This window comes from Pinus tabuliformis, chromosome 9 (genome assembly GCF_031772625.1).
Source record: "Pinus tabuliformis cultivar Carrire ecotype Pingquan chromosome 9, CPIR1, whole genome shotgun sequence".
Taxonomy (NCBI): domain Eukaryota; kingdom Viridiplantae; phylum Streptophyta; class Pinopsida; order Pinales; family Pinaceae; genus Pinus; species Pinus tabuliformis.
Window position 1 is genome coordinate 1,197,378,293 of NC_142307.1, and position 13,346 is coordinate 1,197,391,638.

The window sequence follows — 13,346 nt, forward strand, 5'->3', positions numbered from 1 at the left end:
CTATTTCTTGGACCTTGGATGGATATATCGCATGTCACCTTGTAAGTGCTTAATGTTGATGGAATTTTTCTTTTAAATTTGTTTGATATATGGAATTGTTGCTTCTAGAATGCGTTAATTGTGCCCTAATTGTTGAAAAATGATTTTGGAATTCTTTCTAGTTGAGTATTGCATGACTTATTCTTTGTATGGCATGTAATGAATGTTTCTAGTGGAGGAAAATCTTTGAACTCCATGAACTCCATTATTTATTGAAGTGCTAAATGTTTAAAATTGGTACCTAAGGCATCAATTTTAAGCTTCCTTAGATACAATTTAGCTCATCTTAAGTTTCCTAAGACTCCATATGCCCAAAGGACAAGGCACTAATCCAAGTCCTTGGTGGTCAAACTTACTTTCTCTGCATAATTTTCCCTCTCAATTTCAGTCCTCTTAAGGTAGGATGGCTACCTAGGGCTTAGAGTGAATTGCATAGGAGGGGGTTTTATGGGATTCCAAGAGCCTAAAAATTAAGCCTAAGGTTTTAACTACATTACCTCAAAGTTTGGTGGGCATCCACTTGGATTTCATCCATACAATCTCTTTCCCTAGGCATTGCCCCAAGAGGGAAACCCTAGTTGGTTTTTCCTCAACTTGGGGACTTCTTTGATGGTTGTATGAGCTTAGTACTAGGTGAAGTGTATCATAAGAAGCCCTTTCCTCTCATTTGCTTGATCTTGGAAGTACCTCCATCCACGAGAATTCACAGAAAACGAGGTCTTGTGCAATCCATTATTAGGTCTCTCATAGAGTGTGAAGTGCCCTTAAAGCCTTATATCGCAACTTTTAAGAATTCCTCGAGATGTCCTTTTTATAACCTTGCACCTAAAACCCTAGAATATCTATTATAGGTGATTGTTACCTTACCAGGACTCCTCCCATTGGTGAAAGTTCGAAAAGAGCAGGGGCCATGTTGGAAATACTAAGAGGGGGGTGAATCAGTGTTTATTTTACAATTTTTATTTTATGCAAGTTTAAGATCACTTAGTAAACAACAGAACACAAGATTTATAACAAAAGAATAATTTTATTAATGAAAATAATGAGGACTCCAATCCCTTTTTTACAACAAATCAAGTACAATAATACTTCAGAGTCCCAACCCTAGATGAAGACTCTAATCTTCAATTTAACTAGACTCCAACCTATACTATACCAAGCTCCAATGTGCTATTCTTGAGGACTCCAATCCTCTCATCAATTCAGGCTCTAACCTAGTCTTCAAAAGGCTCCAACCCACTGCTTCAATATGGTTTAGTGTTGCTTCAAGGCTTCCAATATCTTCTTCAACAAGTCTTAAATGATATTCTCATATAAGGCCCCAAATATGTCTTCAAGTGGTCTACAAGATTAGCTTCAAAGAGTCCCCAAGATGTATACAATCATCTTCAAAGGATCTTCAAAGTCTTCAATGTGTTCCTCAAGTTCAGATTCAAAAGGTTTCCAAGATGTCTTTAATATGTCCTCCTCAAGTTATTTTTAATCTAGCTTTGTGAAAGTGTCTCCAAGTTTGTCTTATCATTAGCTAGCAAATTATCCCCTTTTCATGTCTCAAAAGCTACTTCATAATGGCTTCAATAATGTTGCTCCAAGAATTTCCTTTCCAAGTTTCAACTAATTATCAATGATGCTTCAGTCTCAGCCTAATTGCTAGAACGTAGATCCTTAGAACACAGATGGAAAAGTCAAGAAAGAGAGGCTCCAAACCTTCTGAAGATGTCACCTCCTTAGTCAAGAAATCAGAAGACAATAAGATGTGCAAAACACCTATGTTCAATGGAAGAGATTTTCAAATATGGAAGAGAATAATGGAGACCTTGTTTATGACCCTAGGATGTGAAGTATGGGAAGCAATTGTTACTGAAGACACATCTACAAGAGAATCTGATACAAAATCAATGATGGTAATGTGGATTACAAAGTCCTACAAATGTTAAAATGGAGAAATTCTCATTAGCAAAAGAGCTTTGGGACAATCTTCAAGATCTTCACTCAAAAGGACTTTTACGCATACCCTAAGGTCTAGAAGATGGTTATCAAGAGAAAAAAGACAATCAAGAGTCAAAGGAGGTAGATGAAGGAACCAATTTCATAAAAAAGGATGATGACAAAGAGAATCCTGAAGTAGTAGTTGAAGTAGACCTCAAGGAAAAACTCTTGGCTGCTCTAGAAGAGATAAATAGTTTGAGAAAGGAAAATGAGGAACTCAAGAAGCAGGTACAAGATAATAATCATGACCTTGACAAAACAAAGGAAGAATTTATTCTTTTAAAGCATCAAGTACAAGAAAGAGATGAGGATATCAACAAGCTTAAGGTAGAATTGCATCAGAATGAGAAGAGACATAATGAAGAAGTCGCATTCATGACAATTCAAATACAGTAAGAAGAGAAAAGAGAAGACATTTTGACAAGTCATATCAACCAAAGATATGAGGACCTGAGTAAATTTGAAGCAAAAATTTGTCATAATGAAGACGAAGTCAACTCTCTAAATGTTCAAATAGAGGAAGCAAGGAGATCAGAACAAGTAATGAAGATCCATCTAAAGAAGAAGAAAGTGAAAGGCTTGAAGAAGAGATTGGTTCCTTGAAAAGTGAAGTTGACAAGCTATGTAGGAGTCTGAACAGTTCTCAAGTCTTGGATGACATCCTAAGTCATCAATGATCACCACTTGACAAATATGGTCTTGGATATGTAGGTGAGCCTTCTGGAAAAAGTGATGCAAACCTTAAAGCATCAAAGAACAAGAATGTGGAGAAGCTTGAAAGTTGTGCTAATACCATTGGCTCCAGCAGAAGCAAGGAGAGGAGTCAAATAACGTTGCTAGAACCTTTGCTCCAAGAAGAAATAATGCAAGCAGCAATGAATATCATCAAAAAACTCAAGAGAGAACAACTTCAGAGATGCAAAAAGACAACCCTCATCTTACAAGTATCAAACTATCTTTCTTGGCTATTGTTACTCTCATACAAATTTTAGGCACATGGAAAAGGATTGTAGGGCCTATAACAAAGACATTTATGAGGACTCATATCAGTTCCCCAAAAGTAAAATTGCAGGAAGATAATCCAAGATCTTCACCAACAGAAATTATGCTCCCTTATTCATGTATAGAACAGAATGTGTTAGGCCCCTATACTACTAGTGTAACCCCTTATTGTTATTAGTATAACCCACTTATTATGTTGATGTACCCATGTAGTGCCCATATTGTTACTATTATGCCCCATAGAAGCCCACTATTGTTATTATTGTGCCCTTACATTATTATTGTTATGTCGGCTCTGATTATGTTATAACCCCTTAGACTCCTATATATAGAAAGGAGGTCTTTTCATTTGTATCATCCAAGAATTGCTCATTTATGTAATGTAAAGGAGGTTTCCCCCTCGAAGAGGCTGAATTCTAAGGCGTTGATCTTTCTTTTCTATCTTTTCTTGAGCTGGTTTCATAACATTTGGTATCAGAGCTTTGGATTCTAGGGTTTCACTGCTCCAAACAGGTCATCGTGGCATTTTCGCTATAACTTTTTTCTGTGACGTTTCAGAAGTAGAAAGAAAAACCCATTTGAGAAGAAATCGTGCTGAACCTTGGGTCCGAATTTCCGAGCTTTTCGCGCGATATTTTCGGAGATATGATCTGAGGAAGTTGGTCTTTTTGCAGACTCCTGAATTACACTCAAAACAGGTGACCTGGGGAAAATCGTCATAACTTTATTTCTGAGCATCGGATTGAAATTTCGTAAGAAGGTACAGAAAGAGGACAGACGATAGCTTTCGTTTATATATTTTTCAGAGTCAAAGGTTGAAACAGTGACACGTGGCACTTCATACAAGTTCGCTCTACTGAACTAGTCTATAATCAGGTCACTGCGGGAGATTGTGCATAACTCTTTCTTGGAGAATCCAATTTGGGTCAGACTTGTGGCATTGGAAAGAGGACACAGAGGGCTACTATAGTTCACAATTTCAGAACTTAAAGATCCAAAAGCACAGAGTTACAGTCGTTTCAAGTTTGAGCTCCTAAAATCAAGAAAAAGCAAGATGAGGAAGTTTGATGGCAAGGATCCGGTAAATTGGATACTTCAGATGGAGCAATATTTTGATCTACATGGCGTACAAATGTTACAAAAGGTATGTATTGCATATTCACATTTAGAACCGGATCAATTTTTATGGTATGAAGGGCTTTGTTATCGTAAAAAACTTGTTACGTGGTCAATTTTCACGGAGGAAATGATAGCACATTATGAGGATACAAAGAGCAACACCTTCTTTAAAGAAACACCACAACAATTGGAAAGAGTAAAAGGGCTTTGTGACATAATGGAAAGCAAAATTATGGAAACCAGGAAGCATACCCCTCACAACTATAAAGATGGAAGTGTTGTTTCTCCCAGCCTTCCACAACCTACAAGGGTTACACCACAACAATGGGAAGAAAAAAGAGAAAAAGGACTTTGTTACAATTGTGATAGCAAATGCACTAAAGGTCATAGGTGTGCTGAGAAGAAATTATTTTACATAGAATATGAAGAGGAGGAAGAAAAGGATCAAGAAACATCAAAAGAAGAGGATATACGCCAGGACACCACCCTAGAGAAAGAAGAAATAAATCAGACCATATCTTGTAAAGCATTGGCAACAATTACCACTCCTCAAACTCTCAAGATAGAAGGGCATATCAAGAAGAAAAAGGTGCAAGAAGTGAAAGATCACATTGAGAAAGAAGAAATGAATCCAACCATATCTTGTAATTCAATGGACGAAATTACCACTCCTCAAACTATCAAGATAGAAGGACACATCAAGAAGAAAAATGTTCAAGAAGTGAAAGATCACATCGAGCATCAAGAAATGAATCCGACCATATCTTGTAAAGGACTGGAAGAAATTACCACTCCTCAAAAGATAGAAGGACGTATCAAGAAGAAAAAGTCTCAAGCAAAGAAAGATCACATCGAGCATCAACAGCAAGTTCTCCAACTTTTAAAGGATAACACCACTTCGGTGCAAAATCAAACAAAACAACAGGTAGATCAACATCGTAGTGAAAAATGTTTTGATGTAGGTGATTGGTGTATCTTTACTGCTACATCTCAAGCAAGCTACTTATGAGAAGGAAATGTTGGAAATACTACCTGCACTAAAAAAATGGCGACCTTACCGAATGGGAAGACTCTTCAAGGATGAGGATGCGGAAGCATTGTTTGGTGCTATTTATATTATCCAACCAGATTGGATAAACGAAGCAAGGGATGAATGGAAGAAGGATGAAGAAGTATGACCACTTATTCAAAAGTTGCAAAAGATCCCAATCCAAGCAATATTGCCAGAAATTGAAGAGGAAGGAAAAATCATATTGGAACCTGGAGCAGTCACAGAAACAAGAACTCGACAGCTACGAAATCGATCAATTTCAGGGTATCTCATCAAGTGGAAGAACTTACCTGCTGAATATTCGACATGGGAGGACAAGAATTTTATACAAAAGCATCAAGAACTACTCAAGCGTTGAGGACAATGCTTTTTGAAGGAGAGGGGCATGTTAGGCCCCTATACTACTAGTGTAACCCCTTATTGTTATTAGTATAATCCACTTATTATGTTGATGTACCCATGTAGTGCCCATATTGTTACTATTGTGCCCCATAGAAGCCCACTATTGTTATTATTGTGCCCTTACATTATTATTGTTATGTCGGCTCTGATTATGTTATAACCCCTTAGACTCCTATACATAGAAAGGAGGTCTTTTCATTTGTATCATCCAAGAATTGTTCATTTATGTAATGGAAAGGAGGTTGCCCCCTCGAAGAGGCTGAATTCGAAGGCGTTGATCTTTCTTTTCTATCTTTTCTTGAGCTGGTTTCATAACAGAATGCTTCAAATGCCATAATGTTGGACATATAGCTCGTGATTGTAACTTGAATTGTGTTCTTAGACAATCTAAAGAGACATCAATCAAGCATGGAAGAAGGGTCACAAAAGTTTGATGAAGGAATCCTTGAAGGATGTCAACATAGAAACAAATCATCTTAGCACCATCTATTGTGATAGAACCAGTGCAATCAGCGTCTCGAAGAATCCAATCATGCATTCAAAGAAAAAACATATCCCAATCAAGTATCACTTCTTCCGAGAACAAGTCACATAGAAGAACATCAAAATGGAGTATGTCAACACCAAGGAACAAATTGCAGATATCTTCACAAAACCCCTACCTCGAGAAGCATTCAAACATATTCGTCAAAAGATGGGGGTCATCTCACTTGCATCCCATTAGAATTCAAAAGAATAAGTATGATGATAGGGGGAGCAGCATGATGACAGGGGAGCAGCATGAACAACATTATGACAGGGGGAGTGCCATATGAGAAAGTTGCCATTAATGTCAAAGGGGGAGAGAATATTGAAAGGGGGAGAGTATTGACATCAATGAAAAAGGGGTAGATTTTTGGATAAATTTTTCATTGATGTCAATATATTTTCATGGTCAAGCGCTAGCATTGTTGAATCAAGCTCCATATCAATGGTGTTATTAATGATGGCAAGCCCTAGAAGGTTGGAAAGCCCTAAACTTAATATTTATGATGCCCTAGCCTTGTTGAAGATGCCCTAATCCTAATGAATAAATAAAACATGTGAAGGAGCCCTAATCTAGAATCCCTAGCATAAGCCCTTGCATAAAATAAACCTTAAGGACTGTCATAAAACATATATGAAGAAGAAGCCCTAGCTTGTCCAAGCCATGAAAACTTAAGGGTTGTCATAAAGGACATTCTTATAGAAAAGAAATATCATTTTTCTTGAAATTAGAGGAAATGTATTGAAAATAGTTTTACACCAACTTGTTGAGGGATTCAAGCCCTTTCCAATGAGTGCTTACTTTCCCTCTAACTCCATGCGAATGTCAAGATTTTGAATTTTTAAAAGGAATATGTCAAAAACTATCAACATAAGCAAGCCGACTCGAGTAGGCTCAAAAGTGTCTCTTCCAATAGATGTGCCCCTTCACAACATGTTGAATCAAGTATATATTTGCAACAATAGCCATTCATTTGACAATCAGTTTGGATTTTATCATCAAGGAAGAGTAAAAAGGTTCACAACACGTGAACCTGAGGTAGAGTATAGAAGGAGGAAGAAAATTCTAACTTTTGGAAAATTGATTAGAATAAGTTATGGGCTACCTCTATTAGCATTTTTTGGCCTCTGGAATGTCTTCTTGAAGGTTTTTTTAGGGATTTAATTGTGATAGGGTTCCATAAAAAATCACAACAAAACTATTCTAGCTACCTTGCTCAACTCAAATCCTAGCTCGGACTGTGTGGAAGGTTGTTTGGACAAGCCTGTTCTAGTGTCTTTTTCGACCTATGGAGATTAATTGCTTCAGATATGTAGAGGTTGTTCATGCTTCAGACATGTGGAGATCCTTCTTTCGGATTTTTGGAAACTCCTCTTTCAAACCTGTAAAAACATTCCTATTTTCGAGTTGTTCTTTTCTTTAGACTTGTGGAGTTTGGTCTTGTATTCAGAACTGTGGAGAAACATTGTTTTTCGGACTTGTTAAACTAATATCTCAGGAAGGTGATGCAGGAGCATGAGGCTTGAAGACAAAAGACTTCGAATTTTATTCCAAAAATACAAAAAAAGTTTACAAGCAAAGGAGTGGGATCCTTTAGCTGTCACTTTACAAAGCTTTCTAGATAGGATTTGAGCTAGAATTCAGGGATTTGAACTATTTTGTAATTAATTCAAGTATTTAGACTTAGTTGAGATTCTCGAGGAGAATATCATGCAGATTAGATGTTATCTAGAATTAGGCAGATTTGATCCATTGATTGAGGATATGATTGTTGTATGTAATGGTGTTTATGTAAGTTTTGAATTAGTGTAATGGGATTTGGATGGATTTGGTTGAGGAGGATTTGATTGAAAAAAAATTTGGAAATTCTCTGTGTCTCTATGTATTCTGTGCATGAATGGTCAATCCCAGAGGTTTGAAGTTCCTTCGAAATATCTATGAATGTTGTTGATTTCCAATTTGGCCCTTTAAAACTAGATTTGATATAATTTTATGTTATCGCGTTTAAATCTTTATTCACTATGTATTGAGTTAATTGGGATGTATTTCGAACCCACAGAGTAGATTTAGCGATATCCTGAATATAACTTAGAAACAGTTTAAACTTGGCGGAAGCACTAAAACCTTGGCGGAACGAAGAAAACCCGACAAAACTCTTGAGAACCCCCGGAGAAGATCTGAGTCGTCTGATCGATAGGCAACAGATCTAACGGTGATCGCGTGCTAATAAGCGCAGAGGTTAATTCCAAAAACGGACGCGATCATTTATAAAACTGAGTTAATAGCTCAGTTGATCGTGACCGTCCACTTGAAAAGCTCATATCGGATGGTAATCGCATCGAAAAATGCACGGAGTTTAATATAATTTTCAGACGCGATATGTTATGAACTGTGGTTTAATCCTTTGGGTTCCGGATCAATCACAGCCATCCATTTAGAAGGGACAAGATCCGACGGATATCGCTCCGGGATATGCATGCAGGTTAATATAAATTTCGGACCCAAGAAGGCTATAAATTGTAGTTTTATTTATTTTTGGTTCCATGGGAAAAGTGAAGGTTTGCCTTATTTCGGGTAAATTTAACAGTTCTGTTGTTTTAGCAGAATATCTAAAATTAGAGGTTGATGACAAAATTTCCAAAGGAAACCATACAAGAAGTCCTGCCTGAACTTGAGGAGATCGTTTCTGGTTTTAAACAATTATCATTAACACCTGCACCCAAACCACCATTAGTGGTATCAGAGCAGCTTATTGACACTTATCAAGATCTCAAATATCATAGAAAGAAGTCCAACATGGCTTTCAGAGTTGGAGGAAGACGTGGTCAAAGAAGAGGAAGACCAATTGCAAATGCTGAAGTGTTGGAAGTTATGCAACAGATGCAAGCTAGATTGGAAGCAGTGGAAATGGGAAATCAAGGAGATGCAGATGCTGGAGATGTCAGTGAGCCTAAAATTGAAGCTGCAGAAGTAGAGGAACCTGTATAAATTACTCTTCAAATGAGATTCTTTAAATCAGTGTTGGGATCCACATATAAACCCAGACTTGAGGGCTCAGTTTATGCAAGAGGTTTAAACCCTGAGGAGTTAATAGACTAGATTAATAGCATGGATAAATTCTTTGATTATGAAGAAATGGAAGAAGGAAAGAGAGTGAAATTTGTTGTCACAAAATTGAAAGGACATGCAGCACTTTGGTGGGATGGAGTGTAGGCAAAAAGAAAAAGACTTGGTAAGCAACCAATTAGAAATTGGAACAGGATGGTGGCAAAGTTGAGAGGTAAGTTTTTTCCAAGTGATTATCAACAGACATTATTTAGATAGATGCAGAACCTTAGATAGAGGTCTTTGACAGTGAAATAATACATAGAGGAATTTTACAAAGTGAGCATAAGAGCTGGACAAATTCAAGATACAGATGAGAAGGTTGCAAGATATATAAATGGTCTCAGAATGGAGATCCAAGATGAGATAAGTTTGTTGTCTCCTAAAATAATAGAAGAGGCTTATCAAATGGTATTGAAGGCTGAAGAAAAACTCATAAGGAAGAAATCTGCCAGAAGTAGAGGTACTTTCCGAGGAAGGGGAAGTCAAGGTGGTAGAGGAAGATCTACAGCACCTAGAGATGGAGCTAGCAGTAGCTCGAGTCAGCATACACCCACAGAAGGTGATGCAAGTGGTAGAAGGAGTTTTTTCAGAGGAAGAGGAGGCAGAGGTAGAGGAAGAGAAATCAAATGTTACAGATGTAATAAGCTGGGACACAAAGCCTATGAGTGCCCAAAAAACATAGGAAAAAATCAGAGAAATGAAATTGTTGCTAAGACTGAAGAGGAAGCAGAAAAGGTGTCAGAAGAAGAAAATGTACCAGAGAAAGGGGAATCTTTGGTAGTTAACAAAGTTTTATTAAAGATAGCAAAGGAAGTTATTGAACCAGCACAGAGAAAGGCTTTGTTCAAGATAGTGTGCAAGGTTCAAGGAAAATGTTGTCAAATGATAATTGATAGTGGCAGTACTGATAATTTGGTCTCTACAAAAGTGGTGGAAAAGTTGAAATTAAAGACAAAGAAACATCCAACACCTTATAAGGTGTCATGGCTTCAAAAAGGACATCAATTGTTAGTGAATGAACAATGTGAAGTGGAGTTGCAGTTGGGCAAATACAAAGAAAAAAATCTATGTGATGTGATGCCTATGGATGTGTGTCACATATTGCTGGGAAGACCTTAGCAATATGACAGAGGAGCTATGCATGATGGGAAAAAGAACACATACAAATTTGGTAAATATGGTGTTAATCATACATTGTTGCCTATGGAAGAAGAGGATGCATCAAGAAAATCTGATCCAAAGACTTTATTGCTAAGTGGAAAAGAATACTTGTAGCAGATTGAAGAGGATGAGGTAAATTTTGCATTGATTTGCAAACCCAAGGTAATAATGACTTCCACTAAGATTTTTGATTTTCCAATTGAAATTCAAGAGATGCTGGAGAATTATTGTGATATCATTGTAGATGATTTGCCTAATGAGTTACCACCCATTAGAAAAATCAGTCATCATATAGATTTGATTCCAGGAGAAAATCTACCAAATAAAGCAGCTTATAGGATGACTCCCACAGAAAATGAAGAAATTAGAAAACAGGTGCAGGAATTGTTAGATAAAAGATTGATTAGAGAGAGCTTGAGTCCTTGTGCAGTGCCAACAATGTTGATTCCAAAGAAAGATGGAGGCTGGAGAATGTACACTGATTCAAGAGAAATCAACAAAATAACAATCAGGTACAGATTTCCTTTACCTAGAATTGAAGATTTGATGGATTTTTTAAGTGGAGCAAGATATTTTACAAAGTTGGATTTAAAAAGTGGTTATCATCAAATAAGGATTAGAGAATGAGATGAATGGAAAATTGTTTTTAAAACAAATGAAGGACTATATGAATGGATGGTAATGCCTTTTGGGTTATCAAATGCTCCTAGTACATTTATGAGGCTAATCAATGAAGTGTTGAAAGAATTTATTGGTAAATTTGTAATAGTATATCTGGATGATATATTACTTTATAGAAGATCTAAAGAGGAACATATGAGACATCTGAGTTATGTCTTACAGAAGCTACAACAAGAAAAGTTATGGTTAAATTTAAAGAAATGTTCATTCATGAAGGAAGAGTTGGTATATTTGGGCTTTGTTGTTTCTCATGATGGATTAAAGATGGCTCCAAAGAAGATAAAGGCAATCATAGAGTGGCCTTCACCAAAAAGTGTTTTTCAGGTAAGAAGTTTTCATGGTCTTGCTAGTTTTTATAGAAAGTTCATAAGGAATTTTAGTAAGATCAATCCTTCTATTATTGACACTATAAAGAAGGATAAAAAGCCATTTAAACGGACTGTTGAAGTAGAAAATAACTTTCAACTGTTGAAAAGGAAGATTACTGAGAAACCCATTTTAATTTTGCCTGATTTTAATAAACCTTTTCAAGTGAAATGTGATGCTAGTGGAGAAGTTATTGGCGGTGTTTTAAGTTAGGAGGACAGACCTATAGCTTATTTCAGTGAGAAACTGAATGAATCAAAGAAGAAATATTCTTCTTATGATAAGGAATTTTATGCAGTTGTACAATCATTGAAGAAGTGGAGACATTACTTGATGTCTAAGGAATTTATACTATATTCAGACAACCATGCATTGCAATACATTATGCAACAGCCAAATCTTAGTTAGAAACATGCAACATGGGTAGAATATCTTCAAAGTTTTAATTTTGTATTGAAGCATATAACTGGCCAATCAAACAATGTAGCAGATGCCTTAAGCAGAAAAAGTATTTTAGTTCAAGAAAGTCAAATTCAAGTGTTTGGTTCTGATTTTCTTAAGGAGTTATATGAGAAAGATTTAGATTTTAAAGAGGCATTTGAAGCTTGTAAAAATCTTTTTTTGTTACACAGAAGTAAGTGGCTGGATTTTTTCTTGCAAGAAGGGTTGATGTTTAAAAGAAAACAGTGTTGCATACCAAATTATTCTATGACAGAAAATTTAATCAAGGAGAAACATAGTGGTGGACTTGGAGGACATTTTGGTCCAGACAAGACTTATGAGCAGGTGAGTCGGTTTTATTTCTAGCCGAAGATGAGATCTGAAGTGGAGAAGTATGTAAAAAATCATAAAGTCTGTCAGTATGCAAAGGGAAGGAGTCAAAACACATGTTTGTATGTTGCATTACCTATTCCAGATAGACCTTGGGATATGGCAAGTATGGAATTTGTTTTGGGTTTACCAAAAACTCAAAGAGGTAATGACTCAATTTATGTTGTGGTAGACAGATTTTCTAAAATGGCACATTTTATTCCATGTTATAAAACCAGTGATGCTACTCACATTGTTAATCTGTTTTTTAAGGAGATTGTAAGGTTGCATGGGTTACCTAAGAGCATTGTTTCAGACAAGGGCACCAGATTTGTTGGTCATTTCTGGAGGACATTGTGGAAGAAGGTTCGTACTAAACTGAGTTTCAGTGTTTATTTTACAATTGTTATTTTATGCAAGTTTAAGATCACTTAGTAAACAACAGAACACAAGATTTATAACAAAAGAATAATTTTATTAATGAAAATAATGAGGACTCCAATCCCTTTTTTACAACAAATCAAGTACAATAATACTTCAGAGTCCCAACCCTAGATGAAGACTCTAATCTTCAATTTAACTAGACTCCAACCTATACTATACCAAGCTCCAATGTGCTATTCTTGAGGACTCCAATCCTCTCATCAATTCAGGCTCTAACCTAGTCTTCAAAAGGCTCCAACATACTGCTTCAATATGGTTTAGTGTTGCTTCAAGACTTCCAATATCTTCTTCAACAAGTCTTAAATGATCTTCTCATATAAGGCCCCAAATATGTCTTCAAGTGGTCTACAAGATTAGCTTCAAAGAGTCCCCAAGATGTATACAATCATCTTCAAAGGATCTCCAAAGTCTTCAATGTGTTCCTCAAGTTCAGATTCAAAAGGTTTCCAAGATGTCTTTAATATGTCCTCCTCAAGTTATTTTTAATCTAGCTTTGTGAAAGTGTCTCCAAGTTTGTCTTATCATTAGCTAGCAAATTATCCCCTTTTCATGTCTCAAAAGCTACTTCATAATGGCTTCAATAATGTTGCTCCAAGAATTTCCTTTCCAAGTTTCAACTAATTATAAATGATGCTTCAGTCTCAGCCT